Source organism: Stegostoma tigrinum, chromosome 4, assembly GCF_030684315.1.
Source record: "Stegostoma tigrinum isolate sSteTig4 chromosome 4, sSteTig4.hap1, whole genome shotgun sequence".
NCBI lineage: Eukaryota > Metazoa > Chordata > Chondrichthyes > Orectolobiformes > Stegostomatidae > Stegostoma > Stegostoma tigrinum.
Window position 1 is genome coordinate 61,869,634 of NC_081357.1, and position 27,790 is coordinate 61,897,423.

The 27,790-nt window shown below is 44.8% G+C and overlaps 1 protein-coding gene across 1 annotated transcript in view; it reads left to right on the forward strand.

Annotated features, from left to right (window-relative positions):
* slc35f1 (solute carrier family 35 member F1) overlaps window positions 1–27,790 on the forward strand; it is a 422,044-nt gene that overhangs the window by 329,007 nt on the left and 65,247 nt on the right. The window lies entirely within an intron of this gene.

Here is a 27,790-nt window from a genome sequence, read left to right on the forward strand (position 1 = left end):
ATTCTCACCACAGCAATGAGTTGTCTATTAAGAGGGATTGTTGCATAATCACGATATCATTAACTGCATATCTCACCTTAAAATGTACAGCCTCTCATCCAGCCACTCGCTATAAACAAAATATCTACCAAGAATTCTCCACATGGAAATCAGAGTGGCTACCTGGCAATCTCAGCTGTCTGCCTGCTCTGTCGACCTCAATGTTGTACAACTGGCACCAGTCTCTCTGGAGATACTCCATGCTCACTAGCCACATACATCACATGAAACAAGGCAATGAGCTTGTAGTGTGGATTGAATTTGGTAGGTCTGATGTTGTGGGAATCACAAAGACATGGCTGTAAGGTGATCAGAGCTAAATATCCAAATATACGTGTCATATTGAAAGGACAAGCAGATAGGCAAAGAATATGGGTAGCTTTGTTAGTAAGACATGCAGTTAAATTGACAGCAGAGTGAGAAGTTGCATGGGTATAGTTGTGGAACTGCTGGGAGTTGTGGAAAAGACCCTGATGGGAGTTACGTAGAGGACTCCTAGCAGTAGCCAGGATGTGGGGCAGAAAATAAAACAGGAGAGAAGAAAGAAATGCAAGAAAGGCACTATTACAGCAATCACAAGGGCTTCAATATGCATGTGGAGTGGGAAAATCAGATTTGGTAACAGATCCCAAGAAAAGGAATTTGTGGAATATCCTATGAGCTGGCTCTTTAAATGAAGCAGCTTGTGCTGGACACCACTAAAACAACCAATTCTGGATTTGATGTGTAATGAGGCAGAGTTGATACAGGAGCTAAAGGTGAAGGAACCCATGGGGACAATATGATAGAATTCTCCCTGAAGTTTTGGTGGGGGGGGGGGGGGGGAGAAGAGCGAGAGCGAGAGAGAAGTTGGAATCAGATGTAATGGTATTACAAATGAGTAAGAATAATGACACAGATGTGGAGGAGGAGCCGGCCAGAGTCGATTGGCAGGGGAGCTGAGCAGACAAGATGGTGGAGCAGCAATAGCAGGAGTTTCATAGAGCATAGAACAGTTTTAAGTAAGGTGTTTGATAAGGTTCTCCACGGTAGGGCTATGCAGAACATAAGGAGGCATGGGATAGGGGGAAATATGGCAGATTGGATTCAGAATTGGCTGACCCTTGGAAGACAAAGGGTGGTAGTGGATGGAAAATATTCAACATGGTGCTCAGTTACAACTAGTGTACCACAAGGATTGTTCTGGGTCCCCTTCTATTAGTACAGGCCCTTAGGCCCAAGATGTCGTGCCGAACTTTTACCCTAATCCTAAGCATCTATATAACCTCCACCCCTACCTTTACACTATAATCCATTTGCCTATCTAATAGCTGCTTAAATGCTCCTAATGAGGCCAACTCCACTACCCTGTCTGGCAATGCATTCCACGCCTCGACCACTCTGAGTAAAGAACCTACCTCTGTCTCCCCTATATCTACCTCCACTCACTTTAAAACTATGCCCCCTCTTAATAGCTACCTCCACCCTAGGAAAAAGTCTCTGGCTGTCCACTCTATCAATACCTGAAATCATTTGGTACACTTCTATCAAGTCACCTCTCATCCTTTGTCATTCCAAAGAGAAAAGCTCTAGCTGTCTCAACCTTTCCTCGTAAGACCTGCTTTCCATTCCAGGCAACATCCTGGTAAATCTCCTCTGCACCTTTTCCAATATATCCACATCTTTCCTGTAATGAAGCAACCAGAACTGGACAAAATACTCCAGATGTCGCTGAACCAGGCTCTGTATAGCTGGAGCATAACTTCACAGCTCTTGAACTCAATCCCCCTGTTAATGAAAGCTAACACACCATACGTCTTTTTAACAACTCTATCCACCTGGGTGGCAACTTTCAGGGAACTGTGGACATGAACCCCACGATCCCTCTGTTCCTCCACACTGCGGAGAATCTTTCTGTTAACCCTGTATTCTGCTTTCAAGTTTGTCCTTCCAAAATGAATCACCTCACTTTTCAGGGCTAAACTCCATCTGCCACTTCTCAGCCCAGCTCTGCATCCTATCAATGTCACTTTGTAACCTAGAACAGCCCTCCACACTAATCACAACTTGACCCACCTTCGTATTAGGCGCAAACTTACTAATCCACCCTTCCACACCTTCATCCAAATCATTTACAAAAATCACAAATAGAAGAGGAGCCAGAACAGGTCCTTGTGGTACACCAGTTGTAACTGAGCACCATGTTGAATATTTTCCATCCACTACCACCCTTTGTCTTCCAAGGGTCAGCCAATTCTGAATCCAGTCTGCCACATTTCCCCCTATCCCATGCCTCTATATGTTCTGCATGAGCCTACCATGGGGAACCTTGTCAAAAGCCTTACTTATATCCACGTATACCACATCCACTGCTCTACCTTCATCCATGTGTTTGGTCACCTCTTCAAAGAATTCAGTAAGGTTTGTGAGGCATGATCTACCCTTCACAAATCCATGCTGACTATCACGGAACAAACTGTACCTTCCCAAGTGATCATAAATCCTATCTCTCTCAGCCCTTTCCAATAATTTGCCCACCACTGATGTAAGACTAATTGGCCTGTAATTTCTGGGGTTATCCCTATTCCCTTTTTTAGAATCCTTAGATAACTCCCATCAGGCCCGGGGCACTAATCTATCTTCAAGTTCGTCAAAATTCCTAGTACATCTTCCTTACTAACATTGACCTCCTTTAGCCTACCACTGTCCACTTCTACAACTCGGTCCCTCTCAGTTGTGAATACCGAAGAAAAGTATTCATTAAGGACCTCTCCTATCTCTTTAGCCCTCGTGCACAAATTCCGTTTACAATCCTTGATCAGTCCTACCCTTTCTCTGGTCATTCTCTTATTCCTCATGTACGTGTAAAAAGCTTTGGTGTTTTCCTTGATCCTATCTGCCAAGGTTTTCTCATGTCTCCTTATAGCTCTTCTAAACCCTTTCTTCAGCTCCTTCCTGGCTAACTTGTATCCCTCTAGAGCCTTTTCCATTCCTTCTTTCCAAAGCCTTACACTAACATCCTTCTTCCTCTTAACCAGATGTCCGACCTCTCTGGAGAACCAAGGCTCCCTCACTCGACCGCATCTTCCATGCCTGCTAGGGACAAACATATCGAGCACACTCCGTATGCATTCCCTAAACAATCTCATTTCAATAGTGCCCTTCCCTGACAGCATTTGTTCCCATTTTATGTTACAATTCTGTTAGGCAAGAAATGGGTAATTACCTTTCCCCAATTATAAACCTTACCCTGCTGTATGTACCTATCCTTTTCCATGACTATTATAAAAGTAAGTGAGTTCTGATCACTACCACCAAAATGGTCTCCTACCAACAAGTCTTAAACTTAGCCCAGCTCATTGCCAAGCACCAAATCCAAAGTGGCCTCTCCTCATGTTGGCCTATCTAGGTACTGTGTCAGGTATCCCTCCTGAACACACTGGACAAAATCTGCTCCATCTAAACTATTACAACTAAAATGTTTCCAATCAATATTTGGAAAGTTTGAAGTCATCCATGACGACAGCCCTGTGACTTCTGCACCTTTTCCAGTATCTGCCTCCAAGTCTGCTCCTCCACTTCTCTCCAACTATTAGGGGATCTGTTTAAAATAAACCAACAAAGTGACTGCTCCTTTCTTGTTCCTGACCTCAACCCAAACTGACTCTGTAGACACATCATTCTCAAACTGCCTATACTAGCCCTGACTAGCAATGCCACTCCCCACCTCTCTTTCCACCCTCCCTATTTCTTTTTAAAGCATCTAAATCCCGGAACTTCCAGCAACCATTCCTGTCACTGAGTTTCTGGGTATAATTTGGAAGGCACAGCAGAAATTTCTTCTAGGGAAGAAGAAACATGTTAAGGGGAGGACTAGGCAACCATGGCTGACAAGGCGAGTCAGGGACGGCATAAAAGCATAAGTGAAAATGTACAATATGGTGAAGATTAGTGGGAAGCCAGAGGATTTGGAAGCTTTTAAAAACCAGTGGAGGATCATTTAAAAAATCAGTAGGAGTGAAAAGGATGATATGAAGGTAAACTAGCTTGTAATGTGAAAGAAAGTTGTGAGAACCTTTTCCGATTTATATAAAAGGTAAGAGAGAGGTAATAGTGGACATCAGACTGTTGGAAAATGAGGCTGAAGAAGTAATAATAGATACGAAGAAATGGTGGAGGGACTGAATAGGCACTTTGCATCAGTCTTCACAGTGGAAGACACCAGAAGCATATCAGAACATCAAGAGAATCAGGAGGGTAGAAATGAATACAGTAGCCATCATTAAGGAGAAATTGCTGAAGTTGAAGAAATCACTTGGACAAGATGGATTACACTCCAGGATTCTGAAGATAAAGCTGAGGAGATTGTAGAGACATTAGTGATCTTTCAGGCAGCAACTAGAGTCAGGGAGGGTCCCAGAAGACTGGACAATTGCTCATGTGACACCCGAGTTTAGGAAGGGGGGGAGGTAGAAGACAGGAAACTGTTGGTTAGCCTGACCTAAGTCATTGGTAAGATTTTAAGAGTCCATTTTTAAGGATAAGCTAGTGAAGTACTAGGAAGGGGAGCGCAAAATAGCCATGAGTCTGCATGGCTTTATGAAGGGGAGCTCATGCCTGACAAATCTATTAGAATTCTTTGAGGAGGTAATGAGCAAGTTAGACAAAGGAGAGCCAGTGGATGTGATCTATTTGGATTTCCAAAAGGCTTTTGACAAGGTTTTGCATTGGAGGCTGATAAATAAGATAAGAGCCCATGGTGTTAACAGCAAGGTATTGGCATGGATAGAGGACTGGCTGACTGGCAGAAGGTGGAGAATAGGGATAAAGGGGTTCTTTTCAGGATGACAAGTGGAGTGGTATGTGAGAACGAGGGGGATCCTGTTGGGGTGGTTGTGGCAGGGGCGTTCTCACATACCACCCCACCAACCTCCGGATACAACGCATCGTCCTCCGACACTTCCGCCATCTACAATCCAACCCAACCACCCAAGACATTTTTCCATCCCCACTCTTGTCTGCTTTCCGGAGAAACCACTCTCTCCGCAACTCCTTTGTCCACTCTACACTCCCCTCCAACCCCACCACACCCGGCACCTTCCCCTACAACCGCAGGAAGTGCTACACCTGCCCCCCACACCACCTCTCTCGCCCAAATCCCAGGCCTCAAGATGACTTTCCACATTAAACAGATGTTCACCTGGCACACCTGCCAATGTGGTATACTGCATCCGGTGCACCCGGTGTGGCTACCTCTACATTGGGGAAACCAAGCGGAGGCTTGGGGACCGCTTTGCAGAACACCTCCGCTCGGTTCGCAATAAACAACTGCACCTCCCAGTCACAAACCATTTTCCCCCTCCCATTCCTCAGACAACATGTCCTTCATGGGCCTCCTGCAGTGCCACAATGATGCCACCCGAAGGTTGCAGGAACAGCAACTCATATTCCGCTTGGGAACCCTGCAGCCCAATGGTATCAATGTGGACTTCACAAACTTCAAAACCTCCCCTTCCTCCACTGCATCCCAAAACCAGCCCAGCTCGTCCTCTCCCCCCACTACATCCCAAAACCAGCCCAGCCTGTCCCTGCCTCCCTAGCCTGTTCTTCCTTTCACCTATCCCTTCCTCCCACCTCAAGTCACACCTCCATTTCCTACCTACTAACCTCATCCTGCCTCCTTGACCTGTCCGTCTTCCCTGGACTGACCTATCCCCTCCCTACCTCCCCCACCTATACTCTCCTCTCCACCTATCTGCTTTTCTCTCCATTTTCAGTCCGCATCCCCCTCTCTCCCTATTTATTCCAGAACCCTCTCCCCATCCCCCTCTCTGAGTCTAGGCCTGAAACGTCAGCTTTTGTGTCCAGTGGAGATCTGCAGGGGCCAGTGTTGGGACTACAAACATTCATCAACCATCCAGACAAAAAAAACTGATGGCATTGTTGCTTAGTTTGCAGATAGCACAAAGGTAGGTAGAGGAACATGTAGTTTTGAAGCAGCAAGGAAGCTGCAGAATGATTGGGACACGCTATCAGGGTAGACAAAAGTGTGGTAGATGGAATACACTGTTGGAAAGTATGAGGTTTTGTGCTTGGTAGGAAGAATTCAGGCATAGACTATTTTCTATGTGCGGAAAGTCTTTGGAAATTTGAATCATAAAGTGACTTAGGATCCTCATTCGGCATTCTCTTAAGGTTAACATTGCAAATTCAGTTGGCAGTTGGGAAGGCAAATGTAATGTCAGTATTCATCTAGAATATAAGAACAGAGATGTACTGCTGAGGCTGTATAAGGGTCTGGTCAGACTATATTCAGAACACTGTGTGCAGTTTCTGGCCGCCTATCTAAGGAAGGGTGTATTGGCATTGGAGGGAGCCCAGAGAACGTTTACAAGAATGATCCTGAGGATGAAGGACTTGTCATAGGAGGAGCAGCTGAGGACTCTGAGCCATCAGTTTTTTTTTGTCTGGATGGTTGATGAATATTTGTAGTCCCAACACTGGCCCCTGCAGATCTCCACTGGTCACCAGAAATAATGGAAACTGCAGATGCTGGAGAATCCAAGATAACAAAAAGTGTGAAGCTGGAGGAACACAGCAGGCCAAGCAGCATCTCAGGAGCACAAAAGCTGACATATTCGATGGAGTTTAGAAGAATGAGGTAGCCTCTTCGAAACTTAAGGAATATTAAAAGACCTGGATAGAGTGGATGTGGAGAAGTCTCTTCCATTGTTAGCGGAGACTAGGACTGAGTACCACAGCATGAGAATGGAGACTTTCTCCAGCCAGAGATTGGTGAATCTGTGGAGTTCATTACTGCAGAAGGTTGTGGAGGCCGTGTGCCTGCCTGGCTACAGATGATTGGTGTGTTGTCTGCCTTGGTCACTAGCTGGGCACCGGAAAACACCATACCACAGGATGCCCTGGACTCTGAGAATTCTCACTGTTTGCCCCTTGATTTACATCTTGTCACCTGAAGTGATCTATCCACCCTGTTTGCTGGCCAACTTGAGAGCTTTGATCTCTGCATTGGTGTGTGGCTTTATCTCTGCTATTCCTCTTCCACCAGTCTTGATCCACTTCCCAATGTGAAAACAAAGTATTGTGAATGCTGGAGATCTGAAATACAAAGTGCTGAAGAAACTCAGGCGGTCTGGCAACGTGTGGAGAAGGAGAAAATCTGTGGAAAGAGGAAAACAGTATCTCTGTTTCTCCCTTCACAGATGTTGCTAAACCTGCTGAGTTTTCTCAGTACTTCCTATTTGCTCCTGTCCCTATTGTTGTGGGTCTTCTTTTCTTGTGAGCCTGAAGGGACGGTCAGGTCTCCACCCATCCTCTCCCTCTGCCTGGATCCCAAGATGGCTCCTCCCACAGATCAGCCTGACATGCCCACACTCGGTGAAGTTGAGGAAAATAGCTTGGACAGGGCCTGCCTCTTTGACCAACATGAAGCCTGTTCTCCAGCCTCGACCACTGCTGTGTTTTTGCCCTGTTCTCAACATCACGTTTGATCCATCCTACCAATAAAACCTTTTCTGTCTGGCACACTTGTCATACCTCATCATCAAATTATGCATGCAGGCTGGGGGCTCACTGAAGGCCACTTTGTATTGCAACCAGCCTCTTACCTGTACCCCTCTGCCCCTGATTTCCCAAGAAATATCTGCCTGGGCTCCCTTTCTCAGCCCAGTTTCTAATGGAAACATGACTTGCGCCTTTCACAAGTTGCTTGCAGAGAACCTGCAGACAGCATCATTAAAACATGTTGGCAGACTTTTGTCATCTGCTCAATCACACATCCTCTCTATTATTCATGCTCATTTCCTGCCCTTCTTTCTGGTTCAGACTGCAGGTCTTTCTTTCTGTCTGTGATGCTTCCAAAGTGTCACTTAATTGATTCTGCTTGTTGCCACTGAATCTGAGATGAGACGCTGCACTCAATGAAGTAAGTTTTGATAGAATCGTAGAGTTTTTACAGCACAGAAAGATATCCTTTTGCTCTTTGTGTTTATGTCAATCATAAAACATCTATCTGTTTTAATTATGGTTTCCAGCACTTGGATGTTATGGCATTTAAACCAGCCAAAAATGAAACTATTTGCAACAGTGACATCCAGTTACACTTTGAAATGGCATTCAGACGCCATATTTCTTTACCTCAATTACATCTTCATTCATACCTTTGTCCCTAGCTCAGCTCACCTCTTGTTGAAACCTAATGTTGTCATTTTCATGCCCACCTCTTTCAAAATTGCCTTCTTATCCTTCATTCTCCATTATCTTCCACTCATCCAAAACTATTCTAACTGTGCATTAAATTTTGCTCAAGTACAATCCTTATTGGTTTACGGACTTCATGATACAGTAAAATTCCAGTTACCTGCACCCTGTGCACCTGGAGTTCTCATGAAGTTGCCATCTGAGAATGAAATGGTGATTTCTGGATGCTTGAGATGAGGATAATGGAGAATTTACTGTATTAGCATTTGGAAGGGAATAGTGGATCAGCTCCTTTGCTGCCATTAGGTCAAGATTGACAATGAACTTCCCCTGCGTGCTCACCCAGAGACCTCCCAGCTTCCAATGGGAACTGTTAGTTTGCACTGGCCGTTAGTAAAACATGTGTTAATCTCGCAGCAGCAATGAGTCAAGTTCTCCCTGCTGCCAATGGGATTTTTCTTGCGAGTGGCAGATTCAGGTAACCCCCTAATCCCAATGCATGTCAGATACCGGGGAGATTACTATGTTTTAAATTCTTGTCCTCATGTATGTTTTCCTTTCCACTGTACTCTCTCATTCCAACCTCGAGCCTGTCTCCCACCATCCATTCATTGCATCAGCCCTCCTTGGTCCACCATTGGTAGTTGTACCGTCAAATACATGTGGCCCAATACTCTTACTCCTGACATTTACAGTCTCACCACCACCATTTTTTTTTTCCTTTAAGAGCCTCTTTAATATGCACTGATGGTGTACTTACAAATACATGTTGCTGTTGAAGCAATGCTGTCGTCAACTCTGAGCCCAATAAATAAGAAAGGAAAAATAAAAACTGTTACATAAACATGGAGAGAAGACCCAGCAGTCGTGCTTCATGGTATAAGTGATGTGAGTAGGAAAGAAAATACAAGGAATGACACACCTGGACCTGGAAAATAATTTCCAGAACATCGTAAAACTTGTGTTACTTTTAAAAACCATTATCCTGCCATTATATGGCCCTTTTTGGATTTATTTAAGTTTTTGCATCACTACTATTACGTTTGATTTTCAGGGACTTTTCCAAAGGGATATAGTGTGTCACTGGGGTTACGTTGATGAGTTGAGGTGGCACATTGTCATTTTTTTTCCCATTCAGCATGGGCCCTGTGATACTTCATAGGTTACAATTTGAAGCAAACACTCACAGTTAGCAATGGACTTTGACAGGTAAAAGTTTGTTTTCCTCGTGTTTGATTAAAATTCAGTGTTTAGTGGTTGTTTGGCATGTAATATGTTTAAGCTCATTTTTCTGTAACACTACAGATTCTTACTGAAATCCACTCTTGCACAGAAGAATTAGGAAAACAACTTGTTACATAAGTATAGTTCTCAATTTTATCTTTTGCCTCCTGTATCTTCCCTAATGTCAGAGGAGGACTCATGCAGGGAAGCAAGCATTGCTGTTTCAGTCAGGCAGGCACAGTGGCTCAGCTCACCATTTGTATGAGGACGAAAACTGGCATCTTGCATCACTGGAGGCAGCATTTATAATATTTATGTTGTTATCAGAGGCTGCTGCTCCCTGAGTTGGTGGTTAAGATATCAACCTTCATTCTGAGTCAATCTCTGTGGGTCAGAAGACAGCAGTGTGACCTCATCTTCCTTACAATATTGTTGTTGATGTCAGCACTGCTGTTGTTTTTCGAGCTAGGAACAAACTGCAATGTCAGAAAGTACATTCCGTTTTGTAAACCAGGTAAATAAACATTTCTAACAAATTCCTCGTCACAGATAGATTTGACTATCTAATGCTAATCAAATTGGTAATTCAGCATTTACAGTCCCAAAATGAATGGGTACAGTTGATTGGATCTGTTTTAGGAAATATATTGTATGAATTTGAGCTCTTGGTGAGGGTTTCCTCCCTGGAGAGTATACAGAGTTTGGATATAGAGCTCAACGGGTCTCTTAGGATTTTCTGTGCATTAAAGTCTGTAAAATTGCCCTAATGTGCAAATTATGCTCTAATTACAGCAATTAGTCAGCAGCTCTGTTATCTTTCTCATTAGGCAAATGTCCCTTGTCATATCTGCAAACCTCTCTCAATGAGGATTACGAAGCTCTTGAAATGGATTTACCAGTTGTTTAATTAGAATTGAAGGCATACTAAAAGGCAAAGTAAGTGGTCTTCAGCAGTGATTTAGGCACATCAAACTGACCTTTTCCCACAACATTGGGGTTGAACTAGAATATCAATTTTCCCCTTTCTCTTCATTACATACCATAACATATTGTGAGACACAGTAATTTAGTTTTTTTCCTTTCTAAATGTGAAGAGGAAGGGGGCGGGAACAAAAGCGATAGTGAGAAAAGAAGAAAAAAGAAAAGGCTGAGGCTGGTACAGTAGATAAGGGAAACAAAGCAGACTGGATCTTGCCAGAGAAAGAAGTAAGACTGATAAATTAAACAGCATTTACTTCAATACAAGAGGCCTGACAGGTAAGGTAGATGAACTTTGGGCATGGTTGGGTTCAGGGCACTGGGATATCATAGGTAGTATAGAAACATGGCTCAGGGATGGACAGGACTGGCAGCTTAATGTTCCAAGGTATAGATTCTATATCGAGGACAGAAAGAGGACAAGAGAAGATGAGGGAGTGGCACTTTTAGTTAGGGTTAACATTATGGCTGCACTTAAGGAGAATATTTCTGGGAGGTCAAGTGCAGATTTATGGGTGGAAACGAGAAATAAGAAAGGGATGACCATGTTGCCGGGATTGTATTATAGGGCCCCCCAATAGTCAGCCAGAAATTAAAAAGCAAACATGAAAGAAGTCCTCAGCTATATGTAAGAGCAGTAGGTGTGTAATGGTGGGGGTTTAATGTTCCAAATATAGACTGGCTTGGTCACAGTGTTAAGGGCTTGGATGGGGAGGAATTTAAGTGTGTACAAGAAAACTTTCTTATTCAATACGTGGATGTACCTACTAGAGAAGGTGCAAGATGTGACCTTTGTTTGGGAAATAAGGCAGGGCAAGTAACTGAGGTGTCAGAGGAGGAGCACTTCGCGTAAAGTGATCGTAAGTCTATTGGTTTTAGAAACAGTTATGGAAAAGGAAAGACCTGATCTAAAAGTTAAGGTTTTAAATTGGACTAAAGCCAATTTTGATGGTATTAGACAGGAACTTTCAAAGGTTGATTTCAGGGCAGCTATTTGCAGGTAAAGGAATGGTTGGAAAGTGAGAGGCCTTCAAAAATGAGATAATGAGAGTTTGGAGGAAGCATAGAACATAGAACATTGAACAGTACAGCACAGTAAAGGCCCTTGGGCCCACAATGTTGTGCCAACCTATTATCCTACTCTGTCAAACTACCCTGCATACCCTACACGTTACTATCATCTATGTGCCTATCCGAGAGTCACTTGAATGTCCCTAATGTATCTGACTCCACTACCATCGCCGGCAGCACATTCCACGCACCCACCACTCTGTGTAAAGAACCTACCTCTGACATCTCCCCTATAACTTGCTCCAATGACTGTAAAATTATGCCCTCTCAAAATAGTCATTCCCATCCTCGGGGAAAAAGTCTCTGGGTATCCACTCAATCTATGCTTCTCATCATCTTGTATGGTATGTTCCTGTTAGTGTGAAGGGCAATGTGTGTAGGCAATACTGTAAGGAATACTGTGTAGCGAATTAGAGGGTTGCTTTTTGAAGTGGAGGCCTGTGACCAGCTGTGTGCCATAAGGATTGGTGCTGGGTCCACTGCTTTTCTTCATTTAAATCAATGATTTGGATGCGAATAAGAGGTATGGTTAGTAAGTTTGCAGATTACAGCAAAATAGGTGATGTAGTGGACAGTGAAGAAGGTTATTTCGGAGCACAACAGCACCTTGATCTGGACTGACGAGTGGCAGATGGAGTTTAATTTAGATAAATGAGGTTTTGCATTTTTGTAAGGCAAACCAGGGCAGGACTTATACGGTTAATGGTAGGCTCCGGAGAGTGTCAATTGAACAAAGGTCTAGGGCTCCATAGCACCAGTAAGTGCAGTTGCATGTATACAGGGTGGTGAAGAATGCATTTGGCATGCTTCTCTTCAGTGGTCAGAACATTGTGTATAGGAATTGGGATGTCATGTTGCAGTTGTACAGGTCATTGAGAAAGCCCCCTTTACAATTCTTGCTCCCCTTCTTTTACAAAGGATATTGTTAAACTTGAGAGGGCGCAGAAAGGATACACAAGACTGTTTCTGGACTGGAGGGTCTGAGTTACCAGGAGAGGCTGAATAAGCTGGGACTTTCCTAAGTTGGAGACTTAGGGGTGACCTTTATAGAGACTTATTAAGTCATGGGCATTGATTAGGTGAATCATTAAGGCTCCTCCACTCTAGGAAAAAAGCATAAGCTAGAGGACGTAGGTTTAACGTGAGGGGAAAGATTTAAAAAGGACCTAAGGGGTAACTTTTTCATACAGAGTGGTGCATGTAGGGAACGAGCTACCAGAGGAAAAGGTGGAGGTGGGTACAATTATAACATTTTAAAAGGCATCTGGTTGATATGAGTAGGAAGGGTTTAAATGCTGGCAAATGGAACTAGGTCAGATTGGCATTTCTGGTTGGTACAGCCAAGTTGGACTGAAGTGCCTGTTTCCATGCTGTCTGAGTCTGAGCGTTATTGAATGGTGAATTGTTGGCATTTTAGAGATCAGTTTCAAAGATTCACGCCCTTTCCTCATCTTACTATTAAATCAACCCCTTATACTGAGACTGTACTTGCATTTTCTAGCCAGGGGAAATTATCTCTGTCGAGCCTTTCGGTATCTTATATGCGTCAATGAGACGGGCTCTTATTCCTCTAAACTGTAGTAAATACAGACCCTATTTACTCAACCGTTTGTTAAAAATAAATCAACTCGGGGACCAATCTAGTGAACCTTTTGCTGTACAGCCTCTTGTACAAGTCCTGAAATACAGACATCAAAACTGCACATAGTATTCAAACTGTGCTCTCAGCAAAGCCTGGTATATCTATAACAAGAGTTCCTTACTCTTGTACTCCAAGCTCTTTGCAATAAAGGATATCATGCCACGTACCTTCCTCGTTGCTTACTGTATTTCTATGCTAACATTCTGAATTCCTTGTGCAAGCACACCAGAGTCTCTTGCAATGTCAACATGAACAAGATTCACACCTTTTAAAAATCTTATTAGAAAGACAGGGTTGTTCTTGAAGCTTTTCATTTCATACCCATCAGGACAAGCTGAAGAACACTGAACTTTAAATAATCATAATAATACATAATATAAGAGAAAATGATGCTGATCGGTTGGCAAGCTGACTCTGCTTGACAGAGCTGTTGCCACAAAGAAAGCAATGAGGGAATATAGAATACCAATCAAAAAAGTGCAAATCTTGAACATATCCACGTTTAATGTTCTTATGTATTAATTGATTAAGAATAAATAAGCCATTGTATCAGCTGATTTTCTTAATTACTTAAATCCAATACAAACAAATGACTAAGTTTATATCTACATGGTTTTTAAATCCCCTGTCAATTAAAAACATAATTTACTACCTACATGCTAGAATGCAGATAGATAATAATTGGGATGAGCCAAGTCATTTGAATTCACAAAGAAGAACCTGGACGTAAGAGTCTAATGATGATCACAAACCCATTGCCAATAATTGGAAAAACCCATCTGGTTCATAATTCCCTTTAGAAATGGGATCTGCTGTCCTCACCTGGTCTGGTCTACCTGTGACCAGAGCAATGTAATTGACTCTTAACTTTCCTCTGTGCCATTAGGGATGGACAATAAAAGTTGGCCTAGCCAGTGATGCCCTCATCCCACAAATAAGTAAAAAATAAATGCATTAACTAGGTTCTTGCACAGTATGGGTTTAGCAATAAAGTTTGAGACAGCTGCCACAAAGGCATAGAGAAAAGTCTAAGGTCTTTATGCCAAAGTATAATGGGGGTCTGTTCAGTTATCAGACCCTCCCAGTGTCTCAAATATATGTAGATAGTAGCTTGCATAAGTAGGCTTTGTTTGTTTGTTTGTTGGAACTGTCAGTAAAGTCAAACTCCTATGTATAAGGTGTAGAGCTGGCTGAACACAGCAGGCCGAGCAGGAAAGCTGATTCTTCTTTTACGATAAAGGGGCTAGACCTGAGATGTCAGCCTTCCTGCTCCTCTGATGCTGCTTGGCCTGCTGTGTTCGTCCAGCTCTACACCTTGTTATCTCAAATTCTCCAGTGTCTGCAATTCCCACTATCTCTGAAACTCCTACGTGTGTTTATTTCTCCATATGCAAAGACTGCAGAACCGAGCTGCTTCAGTGACGATGTACGTACGTAAAGATTTCTTATTTCATAGAATCCCTACAGTGTGGAAACAAGGCCCTTTGGCCCAACAAGTCCAAACCGAACCTCAGTGCATCCCACTCAGACCCATCCCCCTAGAGCTCACCTAAGCTACATATCCCTGAGCACTATGGGCAATTTAGCTTGGCCAATCCACCTAGCCTGCACATCTTTGGACTTCTGGTGCTGTGAGGCAGCAGTGCTAACCAATGAGCCACCATGCTGCTCCTTATGAATAAAGAATATTTTTTGAAGTTAAAAATGAATTGCAAATAAAATCACTCTACATATTATAAACTTGCCACAAAACCAACTTTGTCAAAATGTAGCCTTTATTTGGCAATAAGTTGAGAAAGGAGATTTGGGAAATTGGGGAATTCCTGCTGTTCTCCGACAGAGCAGTAGGTTAAAGGGGCTGTCTTCCTCCAAGCTGAGACTCTGTCTTTCAGCAGATTCTGTGTGAACGGGACGGACGGGATTGCAAATTTAATCACCTTTTCATCAGTTAACTCCCTGTAGTGAACCTTTTAATATTAAAAGGCCTCCACTGAACACTGTCACACACACAGCATTTGTTTTATACTGGAATTTCTTCGTCAAATAGTGCTAAGGAATTAATAATCATGAGAGGCTATTATATTTTCAAGCCCTTCCCGTGTAACGTTGGAGGGAAATCCTTTAAGTGGCTCTGAGCACATATTTTTTATCATGTTTTCACATTTCTAATTTTTAGCTAATCAAACTTCTTGGCTTTTTTTAACGTATTTTCCTCACTTGTTCCCTCGCGCAAGGAGAATATAGTCACTTTGTTGTGTTACGTGAGGCAATTTCTTTGTGAGCTCCACTGAATCCCAGAATATCAATGCAGAAAAAAAACATTATAATGATTTGAAGGCAATTGAAATGCAAGCATGGTCCAACACAATCGTACGTTTCCAAGCCCATGGCAAAATGTAATTGGTTTTAATCCGAAGTATACTGTTTTGCAAATAGCATCACCATAATGAAATCTCTGCACGCTGTGATATTCAGGGATGTGACATTGAAATTGGGCAAGTGCTGTAAACCTTCTATCTCACTTAATAGTCACTATCAGAGGAAGACCAAATTTAAACAGGATTTATTGCCATCAGTTCAGATGTTAACTGGAAACAATTTAGTTATTCTGATTATGCAAGGCTTAGCTAACCTCTGTACTTTTTCTCATGGGATATAAAAAACATTGGCAAGGCCAGGACTTGCCACACTGATTTTTGACTGAGGAGGACAGATGAGATTATGGTGGTATTATTGAGGTAGAACAGTTAAAGGGACAGGATGGCAGATAGGAGGGCAGAATTGAGTCCATAGCCAGATTAGCCATATCTTAATGAATGGTGGAAAAGACTCAAGAGGCTGAGTAACCTGCTCATGTTCCCAAATCCTACATACCCTGTTACTTAAGTTATCTCGAGAAGATAGAAGACAAAGCTGGACTTTCCTCAAAGTTGCTGCTGCTCTGCCATTGGATTGCAGCCAGAATTCCAGCTATGCATAAATGGAAGTGGAATAAACAAGTCCCTCCAACCTATTCTGTGACTCAACATGGTCATGCTTGGTCTGCACCGCAGCTCCAGTGGGATATTGTGAAAGTACAAGGCTACAGGTGGAACAATTCCAAAAACATTCCTGGCCAAAGACCCAAATCAAACAAAATGCCGAAACCAGATGTAAAAGTTCAACTTTGTGTGGTTGACCAGCCAAGAAATTCAAAGTCTACACCTGAGTGTAGGCAAAGAATCATAGAATCTCTACAGTATGGAAGCAGGCTATTTGGCCCAACAAGTCCACACGCCCTTATTGAAGAGCATCTCACCCAGACCCATTCCCCTAACTTTGTATCTCTCATGTCTAACTCACCCAACCTAAACATCCCTGGGCACTACAGACAGTTTAGCACAGCCTTCTTGCACATCTTTAGACTGTCAGAGGAAATAGAGCACCTGGAGGAAACCCACACAGACATGGGGAGAATGTGCAAACTCCACACAGTCACTGGCCTGAGCTTGAAATCAAACCCAGGTCCCTAGTGCTGTGAGGCAGCAGTGCCAACCACCGAGCCACCATGCCACCCATAAGAGTTGGCAGCAGTGGGATTTGAACCCATGTCTCCTCAGAGACTGGAGCCTAAATCCAGCACCTTAGACCGCTTGGCCACGCCACCATATGTCATAAATAAACATCTTAGGAAAGTTATTAATTGACCCATGTATACGGAGACCTGCCAGTAACCAACTAAAGATACAGCAACACTGGAAACAGAAAAAAGAGAAAAGAACCAGCATGTCAAACTGTGTCAATACCAAATTCATTATAATCAGGTTAGAATTGGTCACAAATGATAGGGTATATTTTAATTTCCCTATAGTTTCTTGATACAAAAGGTGAACATCCTGGTTCTGGAAATCTATTTCTCTGCTACTGTGTAGGAAGCACTTTTGGGCTGGTTGGGCACATTTCCAGTTACTGCCAGTCACTCCAAGTCATTTGTCCCCTTGTTTTGTCGGTCAGATATTCTGATCAGAGTGTACGCCCTGAGGCAGGATTTACTCCAAGTGAGATGAGCCTCACTTGCCTGCTAAAGGGCCAGAAAGAATCTCGCCTCCATTGGGGTGAACCTGTTACATTATGTGCAGTCTAGGCAGTTAAATAGTCAGCAGTGAGCCTTCTCCAGATCAAAAACCCCATGGGCAAAGGTCCTCTTCCATGAAAGCTGCTAGCCAAACAGAGCCAGAATGGGGAAGCAGTTTCAGTTGTGAGCATTGCACCCACCAGGGACAGAAATCAGCAAAGAGCTCTGAGTTCAGTGAAGGAGGGTGGGATAGGGATCGGGTATCAGGTGGGAGAGTGATTGGAAGAAAGGATGGGGTCACTGTCAGCGGTGGCAGAATGTAGTCCTCAGGTGGCTATTGATAACCCTTTTAAGGACTTCAATCAGTGTTAGGAAAGGATTTTCCATATTAAGCAGATGTTCACCTGCACATCTGCCAATGTGGCATATTGTATCCATTGTATCCATTGTACCCGTTGTGGCTACCTCTACATTCGGGAAACCAAGCGGAGGCTTGGGGACCGCTTTGCAGAACACCTCCGCTCGGTTCGCAACAAAAAACTGCACCTCCCAGTCGCAAACCATTTCCACTCCCCCTCCCATTCCTCAGATGACATGTCCATCATGGGCCTCCTGCAGTGCCACAATGATGCCACCCGAAGGTTGCAAGAACAGCAACTCATATTCCGCTTGGGAACCCTGCAGCCCAATGGTATCAATGTGGACTTCACAAGCTTCAAAATCTCCCCTTCCCCACTGCAACCCAAAACCAGCCCAGTTCTTACCCTCCCCCCACTGCATCACAAAGCCAGCCCAACTCGACCCCTCCTCCCACTGCATCCCAAAGCCAGTCCAGCCTGTCTCTGCTTCCCTAACCTGTTCTTCCTCTCACCCATCCCTTCCCCCCCCACCTCAAGCCGCACCTCCATTTCCTACCTACCACCTCATCCCACCTCCTTGACCTGTCCGTCTTCCCTGGACTGACCTATCCCCTCCCTACCTCCTCACCTATACTCTCCTCTCTACCTATCTTCATTTCTCTCCAACTTCGGTTCGCCTACCCCTCTCTCCCTATTTATTCCAGTTCCCTCTCCCCATCCCCCTCTCTGATGAAGGGTCTAGGTCCGAAACGTCAGCTTTGGTTTTCCTGAGATGCTGCTTGGCCTGCTGTGTTCATCCAGCTCCACACTTTGTTGTTTAGGAAAGGAGGTTTCCTGACAGGAGCTTAACCAGAGCAGAGGTGCGAAATGGTGCAGTGTCAACATACCCTCCATGCCTCCAAATTCTCCCCGACTGAGGGCATTACCCCCAGGTTGTTGCTGTTCACTTGAGGAATTTAATATTTAAAAGGAGAACTTGAAAATACCACCAATTGACACTCAGTTGGGTTAGTTTTGTAATAAATGAACCCTGATAGATGTTCGTTGCCATCAGACTTACCACCTCTTTGACTTGTCTGTCTCCTCTCCAACTGTCTTCTCCTCTATCCACCTCCCCCTCTCTCCCTCTTTATTTCAGAACCCCCTTCCCCTCCCCCATTTCGGTTGCCCGAGACGGAGACAGAGAGGTCCAGGAAGGTGAGGGAGGTGTTAGAGATGGTCCCGGTGAACTTAAGTTTGGGGTGGAAGGTGTTGGTGAAGTGGATGAACTGTTCAAGCTCCTTGTAGGAGCACAAGGCAGCGCCAATACAGTCATCAATGTAACGGAGGAAGAGGTGGGGTTTGGGGCCTGTGTGGGTACGGAAGAGTGATTGTTCCACATAACCTACAAAGAGGCAGGCATAGCTTGGGACCATGGTGGAGGGCTTGGGTGGCATCACGGACGTGGGTGGGGAGTTCCTGGACCAAGAGGGACAGAATGGAGTCGAGATCGATGGAGATAAGTTTGGTGAGGCAGGCGCAGGCGGAGACAATGAGGCGACCAGGACAGTCCGGTTTGTGGATTTTGGGAAGGAGAAAGAAGCGGGCACTGTGGGGTTGGGGAACGATGAGTTTGGAGGCTGTGGGTGGGAGATCACCTGAGGTGATGAGGTTGTGGATGGTTTGGAAGATGAAGGTTTGGTGCTCGGGAGTGGGATCATGACCCAGGGACCAGTAGGAAGAGGTGTCAGAGAGTTGGTCTCAGCAATGTGAAGGTCAGTGCATCATACTACAACTGCGCCTCCCTTGTCCGCAGGTTTTATCTTGAGGCTGGGATTGGTGCAGAGGGCGTGGAGTGCTGTATGTTCTGTAGGGGAGAGGTTGGAGTGGGTGAGAGGGATGGAGAGGTTGAAGCGATTGATGTCTCAACGGCAGTTGGAGATGAAGAGGTCAAGGCAGGGTAGGAGGCCTGGTGGTGGTGGTGTTCAGGAGGAGGGCTTGTGCTGGAGGTGGGAGAAGGGATCAGTAGAGGGAGAGTTAGGCTCATGGTTAAAGAAGTAAGCGTGGAGGTGGAGGTGGCGGAAAAACTGCTCAATGTCCAAACATAATTGGTATTCGTTGATGTTTGAGTGGAGGGGGAGGTCTGGGGAATGGTGTAGACTCGGCAGGGCTTAGTGTTGCTGTCTCCTCTGGAGCTGCTGGCTGTGGAGGTTGTGGGTGGAGCGATGTCGGCATTGGCTGCGGGCGGAGTTGCGTCAGTGATGTTGCGCGGCGTTGCTTTGGCGACGGCTGTGGGCGGGGTTGTGTCGCCTGTGGTGGGCGGAGTTGCGTCAGCTGTGAGCAGTGGGTGGAGCTGCGTCGGTGATGGGTGGAGCGGGTTAGCTGGTGGGAGCAGCAGTGACGGTAATGTCTTTGATGTTGGTCTCGGAAATGGAGGCAGTGACTTCAGCAGCGATGGCATTCGCTGTCCTGGAAGTGTTGTGCACAGCGGTCGTGGACGTGACGTCATCTGTGGGTTCTCCAACAGTGGCCTCATGGCCAATAGCGGCGGGTACATTGTGGGGAAGTTCTTGCGTATGGCTGGGGAATTGGGAGGTGGAGGAAGCCCATTTTGGGTGGAAGGCACCAGTGAGTTTACTGTACTTACGGTTTTTAGTATCCAATAAAGCTGAGTAGAACTGTGAGTTCAGGTTGTGGATCCTACGAAGAATAAAAAACAGGAGAGGTCCTTTGCAGGCCTGGGAGAGGGAGGCTCTGAGCTGGGGTAGGCTTGATTGTCATACCAGGAGATGCTGGCACATTGCTGCGAGTGTGTGTTTCAGGAGTCGCAGGGAGAAACACTTCTGAAGGGTGTGAATGTTCTGAATGTAGATATTGTCACGGTTGGGTCCAAATTAGGAAGGCCTGAATGTGGACTGTAGTCCATTGGGGATGATCTGGTTCCATAGGCAGGTACTAAGAAAGGTGATGTGGCTGTAGTACCTGGTTTGCTTCAGGACATGCTCGAGCAGTTTCAAGGCCAAAAAGATTACGAGAGAGTAGCAGTGGGAGAGAGATCCACTGAGGTTTGTCCGGAGGGAGGATGGTAACTTCTTCAGGGTAGGCATCCTTAGAAGAGGCTTCACAGTGGGGTTAAAAACGTATCAGAGATAATAGGAGCTGCAGATGCTGGAGAGTCTGAGATAACAAGGTGTCGAGCTGGATGAACACAGCAGGCCAAGCAGCATCATAGGAGGAGAAAGGCTGACGCTTCAGGCCTAGATCCTTCATCAGAAATGGGGGAGGGGAAGGGGGTTCTGAAATAAAGAGAGAGAGAGGGGGAGGCGGATAGAAGTTGGATAGAGGAGAAGATAGTTGGAGAGGAGACAGACAAGTCAAAAAGGCGGTGATGGAGCCAGTAAAGGTGAGTGTATGTGGGGACGTAGGGAGGAGACAGGTGACCTCCCATGCACAGCCTCCAACCTCATCGTTCCCCAACCCCGCAGCACCCATTTCTATCTCCTTCCCAAAATCCACAAACCTGACTGCCCTGGTCGACCCATTGTCTCTGCCTGCTCCTGCCCCACTGAACTTCTCTCCACCTATCTCGACTCCATTCTCTCCCCCTTGGTCCGGGAACTGTCTACCTACGTCTGTGACACCACCCACGTCCTCCACCTCCTCCAGAACTTCCAATTCCCCGGTCCCCAACACCTCACCTTTACCATGGACGTCCAGTCCCTATACACCTGCATTCCTCATGCGGCTGGCCTAAAGGCCCTCTGCTTCTTCTTGTCCTGCAGACCCGACCTGTCCCCCTCCACTGACACCCTCATCAGCTTCACTAAACTCATCCTCACTCTCAACAATTTCTCTTTCAATTCCTGCCACTTCCTACAGACAAAGCGGGTGGCCATGGGTACCCGCATGGTCCCAATCTATGCCTGTCTCTTTGTAGGTTACGTGGAACAATCCCTCTTCCATATCTACACTGGCCCTAAACCACACCTCTTCCTCCATTACATGGACAACTGTATCGGCGCCACCTCGTGTTCCCACAAGGAGCTCGAACAGTTCATCCACTTCACCAACATCGTCCACCCCAACCTTAAGTTCACCTGGACCATCTCTAACACCTCTCTCACCTTCCTGGACCTCTCTGCCTACATCTCTGGCAACCACCTAGAAACTGATATTCATTTCAAGCCTGCCGACTCCCACAGCTACCTAGAATACACCTCCTCCCACCCACCGTCCAGCAAAAAATGCCATCCCCTATTCCCAATTCCTCCGCCTCCGCCACATCTCCTCCCAGGATGAGGCATTCCAGTCCTGTACATCTCAAGTATCCTTGTTTTTCAAGGACCGCAACATCCCCCCCCGCAGTGGTCGAGAACGCCCTCGACTATGTCTCCCACATTTCCTGCAACTCATCCCTCACAGCCCATCCCCGCAATAACAACCAAAACAGAATCTCCCTCACCCTCACGTACCACCCCACCAACCCTCGGACCCAATGCATCATCTTCCGACACTTCTGCCGTCTGCTTTCCGGAGAGACCACTCTCTCCGTGACTCCCTTGTCCGCTCCACACTCCCCTTCAGCCCCACCACACTCGGCACTTTTCCCTGAAACCGCAGGAAGTGCTACACCTGCCCCCACACCTCCTCCCTCACCCCCATCCCAGGCCTCAAGAAGAATTTCCACATCAAGCAGATGTTTACCTGCATATCTGCTAATGTGGTATACTGCATCTGCTGTTCCCATTGTGACCTCGTCTACATCGGGGAAACCAAGCGGAGGCTTGGGGACCACTTTGCAGAACACCTCCGCTCAGTTCGCAATAAACAACTGCACCTCCTAGTCACGAACCATTTCAACTCCCCCAAGCATTCCTCAGACAACATGTCCATCCTGGGCCTCCTGCAGTGTCACAACAATGCCATCTGAAGGTTGCAGGAACAACAACTCATATTCCGCTTGGGAACCCTGCAGCCCAATGGTATCAATGAGGATTTCACAAGCTTCAAAATCTCCCCTTCCCCCTACCGCATCCCAAAACCAGCCCAGCTCGTCCCTGCCTCCCCAATCTGTTCTTCCTTTCACCTATCCCCTCCTCCCACCTCAAGCTGCAACCCCATCTCCCACCTACTAACCTCATCCCACCTCCTTGACCTGTCCTCCCTGAACTGACCTATCTCCTCCCTACCTGCCCACCTACACTCACCTTTACTGATTCCGTCCCCGCCTCTTTGACATGTCTGTCTCCTCTCCACCTATCTTTTCCTCTATCCATCTTTGATCTGCCTCCCCCTCTCTCCCTATTTATTTCAGAAACCCCTTACCCTCCCCCATTTCTGATGGAGGATCTTCGCCCGAAACGTCAGCTTTCCTGCTTCTATGATGCTGCTTGGCTTGCTGTATTCATCCAGCTCTACACATAGTTATCTCCTAAATCAAGCAGTTTGAAGAATCCTTACTACATTTTTACTTTTACTCTTGACTGTTTTGTCACATTCGTATCTAATCTTCCATATCCTACGCTCTGTAAACCTCATTATTTCTGTGGCCATTGCCCAATATTGGCTCCTTAAAGAATTTCTTTTATTTTAGAATTCTCGTCCTTGTTCTTAAATCCCACCAGGACATCATCCCTCTCTGAAATCTCCTCCAACCCTACAGACCATTCAGACACTATGTTTTCCTAATTCTGGCATCTTCAGACTCCGACATGAAATCCAGTTTTGATGGCCCTGTTTAAACTGCCTGAGGCAGTTGCTCCTTATATGCATTCAGAAGCTCACCTCAGGGTCTCTTTGGATTAACTACTGCTGTTCATTGTTAAAAATCTCAGAAATATATTTAATAAGAACTAATTAGGCATGAACTTTCTGCAATTTACCTCAAATTAGTCAGATAAAACCTTGGTTTCACATTTAGGATATAGTGCTAGAATTTAGTTAGAAACCAGTTTTTCTAATAGATGTGAAATTATGCTATGTAACATTAGTAATAAATGCATCAAAGTGTTAATTTGTTCGAAATTCATTGACCAACTGAATTTAAGCTTTTGCTCCATGACATAGCCACACACTTATACTGAAACAATTCTGAATTAATTCTTAGCTTTGCCTTTATATATAACTGCAACAAGTTGGGGGAATAGTTTTGACTTCATGGAAATGAAAACTGGGAAAGGTGGCTAGCTACACTAATGTCACTTCTCACATGTCATTCAAAGTCAAAATTAGGCCTAAACAAATTGTCTTTTATCTAAAACTAGAATTAAATTCTAGCTATGTTATTAGACAGATATATGGTTCATCTGTGGATCTCAAGTTCATGAGGTCTTCTGTCTGAAGTTCTGCTGGGATGAATTATTTATACGTTCCTGCCCTTTAGACCTAGGAAAGCCCTTGATATTTTTGAAGCAGAGCATTATTTGATCTTCTTAGTTTGACTGGCATTCCAGTTTGACTCCTATACAAAATCAATGCTACAGAATTCAGTATAATATAAATTTTATTTACTTATAGATCATTCAAGGCTTTCAATGTCTTTACAAGAAAGGGCAGGAGTTATTTGATATCTCAAGAAGTGTTGCAGGAAAAGTTACTGTAAAAATCAATGATCTCAACTGTCACTCAGTCCATACAAATCCCGAATGTAATTAGGTTTGAAAGTCTGGTGTGATTCAATTATTTCAGAAAGTCAGTTGAGGTGTTTGGAATTGATTTGATTTGTTTGTCTTAAGTTGTTGGGAAGATAATGACCTCAAAATGTGGTTGATAATCTTCCTAGCAGATAACCGCCGGCAATGTTGCCAGAAACATTTGCAAAGTGCCTATTGCTATGGATGCCCAGAGAATCCACCCTGGTTCAGATGTGTCATGTTTTCAAATCCCCAACAACACACGCAAACATGTCTCTCACACACACCTTGCTCGCAATCTATTGGCATAGGAGTCAGGTTATTGCATTTGTATGATAACTTTCAAAAAGAGGTTGGGTAAGTTCTTGAGAAAAAAACTAGAATTAGTATAGTGGCATTCATTAATCATCAGATTATGTAAAACCATTTCAAAGCCCATTGCAGGCAGTGGGATATTGTGATGTGGAAATGAAGCAGTCACAGTACACACAGCAAACTTTAACAGACAGTAGTGTGAGAATGACGAGGCAGTCTTTTGGTAATGTTGATAATAAAAGGCACAAAGATTGGCCAGATAATTGACAATGAGGAAGAAGTCTTAGGTTACAGCTTATCATTTAGGCAGGTCAGTGTCAGATGGAATTTAACCCTGATAAGTGTGAGTTGATGCACTTTGGAAGAAGTACAAGACAAGGGAGTACTTGGTAAGTGGCAGGACACGAGTAACCTCACAGGAGCAGAGGATCTTGAGGTACTTGTCCACAGATCCCTGAAGTTGGCAGAATATGTTAATAAGGTACTTGCCTTTATCAGTCGTAGCCTATATTGAGAAACAAAATCAGAAATTGCCGGAAAATCTCAGCAGGTCTAGCAGCATCTATGGAGAGAAATCAGAGTTAATGTTTCGGGTTCAGTGACTCTCCTTCAGAATTGATGGTAGCCAGGAAAAAGTTGTTTTTAATACAGAAAATAGGGGTGGGAGGAGGGCTTAAGGAATAAACGATAAATGGAGATAGAGCCCGTAGAGAGAGAGAGCAATGGTTAGACAAAGGAGTCAATAACGGACAGTGTAGCCTGGGAACTATTAGTGACTAACAAGGGATTGTGTGTACTAGTAGACCATATGATAACAAGGCATAAGTGTGTGGGGATTGAGGTAACGAAGGCCATGGCAGAAGGTGCCTCAAGCCCTGAAATTGTTGAACTTGATACTGAGTGCAGAAGGCTGTAGAGTTCCCAAGTTGAAAATGAGGTGCTGTTCTTCCAGCTTGTTCTAAGCGTCCCTAGAGCACTGCAGCAAACCTGAGACAGACATGTTGGCCAGGAAACACGGTGGTTTGTGAAATGGCAGGCAACTGGAAGCTCAGGGTCTATTTTGCGGGCAGAATGTAGATGTTCTGCAAAGCAGTCACCCAGTCGATGCTTCGATTTCCCCAGTGTAGAAGAGACCACGTTGTAAGCAACTAGATTCTGGGAAGTGCCGATAAAGTGATGTTTCACCTGTAAGGTGTGTTTGGGGCCTTGGATACTGAGAGCGGAGGTGGTAAACTGCCAAAAGAAGGTGCTGTGGGGCTGTGAAAGGATGTTGGGAGTGAAGGAGGAGTGGATCAGGGTGCCCTGGAGGGAATGGTCCTTGCGGAAGGCTGACCAGGGAGGCAAGGAAAATATGTGCCTGATGGTAGCATCCTAATGGAGGTAGCAAAAATGGTGGCTAATGATTCACTGGATGTGGAAGCAGGAGGGATGGTAGGTAAGGTCAAGGGGAACACTTTTGCAGTTGTACAAAGGAAGAGAGGGTGAGAAGGCTGAAGGGCAGGAGATCTGTCGGACCTGGTTGGGGACCCTATCAACTACGATGCTGGGGAATCTTCTGTTGATGACGTTTCAGAGTCCCCACCCACCTTGTTGAAGTTGGCATCATCAGAATAGATGCAACTGGGGACAGAGGAACTGGGAGAATAGAATAAAATCTTTACAGGAACTAGGGTGCAACTGTGAGAGTCAGTTGGTTTCTCTTTGATATTGGTGACTAGCCTATCCCCAGGAATGAAAACAGAGATGTCAAGGAAGGGCTGGAAGGAGTCAAAGATGGACCAGGTGAATATGAGAAAAGACCCTGAACTACCTGTTTCCTGCCATTTCAATGCACCACCCTGCTCTCTGGCCAACATCTCTGTCTCCAGCTTGCTACAGTGTTCTAGTGAAGCCCAGTGCAAGCTGGTGGAACAGCACCTCATTTTCCGCTTGCGGACACTACAACCCTCTGGATTCAATACTGAGTTCAATCATTTTTAGGGCCTAAACTCTCCCATGTCCCAGCCCCATCCCCCACCCCCCCCCCCACACCAGGCCTTGTTAGCACATAGCCTGCCACTACACACCCCCTGTTGTTAGTCACTAACAGTCCCCATTAACAACTGTTCACCCTCCCAGCCTGATGGTTAGCAATTCCTTTGTCTGTCCAACTGTCTTTCTGTCTCTTTGGGCTCTATGCTATCATTTACTCTCTATCCCATCCACCTCCCTATTTCTGCATATAAACTGACGTTTTCCCAGCCACCATCAGTTCTGAGGAAGGGTCACTGGACCCGAAATGTTAACTCTATTTTCTCCTCCACAGATGCTGCAAGACCTGCTGAGCTTTTCCAGCAACTTTATTTTTGTTCCTGATTTACAACATCTGCAGTTCTTTTGGTTTTTACTTGAAATGTCATAATATTCAAGGCTGTGGGCCAAGTGCTGGAAAGTGGGACTAGCATAGATTTAGAGTAGTTTTTCCTGTCGGTGCTGACTCCATGATCTGAAGCACCTCCTCTTGTACTTCTGTCTGATTCCATGATGTTTAGAGAGAAAAGTAACATTTTGAATAATAACAATGAGCATTGATTACGATTTTGTGGTTATACCAAATTAAGAAAATATTTGTGTATTGCTGAAAAAAATACATTTTAACAAAGCTTTTGCACTCATCAGGACAATTTGTAGGAAATAACAATGTAATGTGAAGACAGCATTTGCCTTATGAGTGTTGTTTCGTTGGCAAATGGCCACTGATTGGTCAAAGTGCTATCACGAGGAATGAGGCAGTTCACGTTGTCGGCCAAGTTTTGTTTAAATTTTAACCAGGTAGGTTGACTCCAATTGATCAAAGCATTGCGCGATAAAACAAACCAAAGAATGGCTGTCTTCTTTGAAACAGCAAAATGTGTGTGTATAAGTTCGAGAAAAGAATGGAACCTATAAATTACTGAATGTTAATTCGAGCACATGCAACTAACTGCACCACAGTGTGAGCCTGAGTAACAATCCAAAATTAGTTGTGAGTGTAAGTGTGTTAATACTCAAGGTTACTTAACAGATATTGTCCAATCACGGAAACATACCTAATGTTGGATGCTCAGAGATAGCAAAAACTACTGATACTGGAGCCAGAGATGACACAGTCTAGAACTGGAGGAACACAGCAGGCCAGGCAGCATCAGAGGAGCAGGAAAGCTGACATTTTGGTTCGGGACTCTCCTGCCATGAATATAGAGTGTGGATCTTGAATATAATAGAGAACCTATTGCGTATATTGAAGTATTCATTTTGCAATGTGATTTCACACCATGAT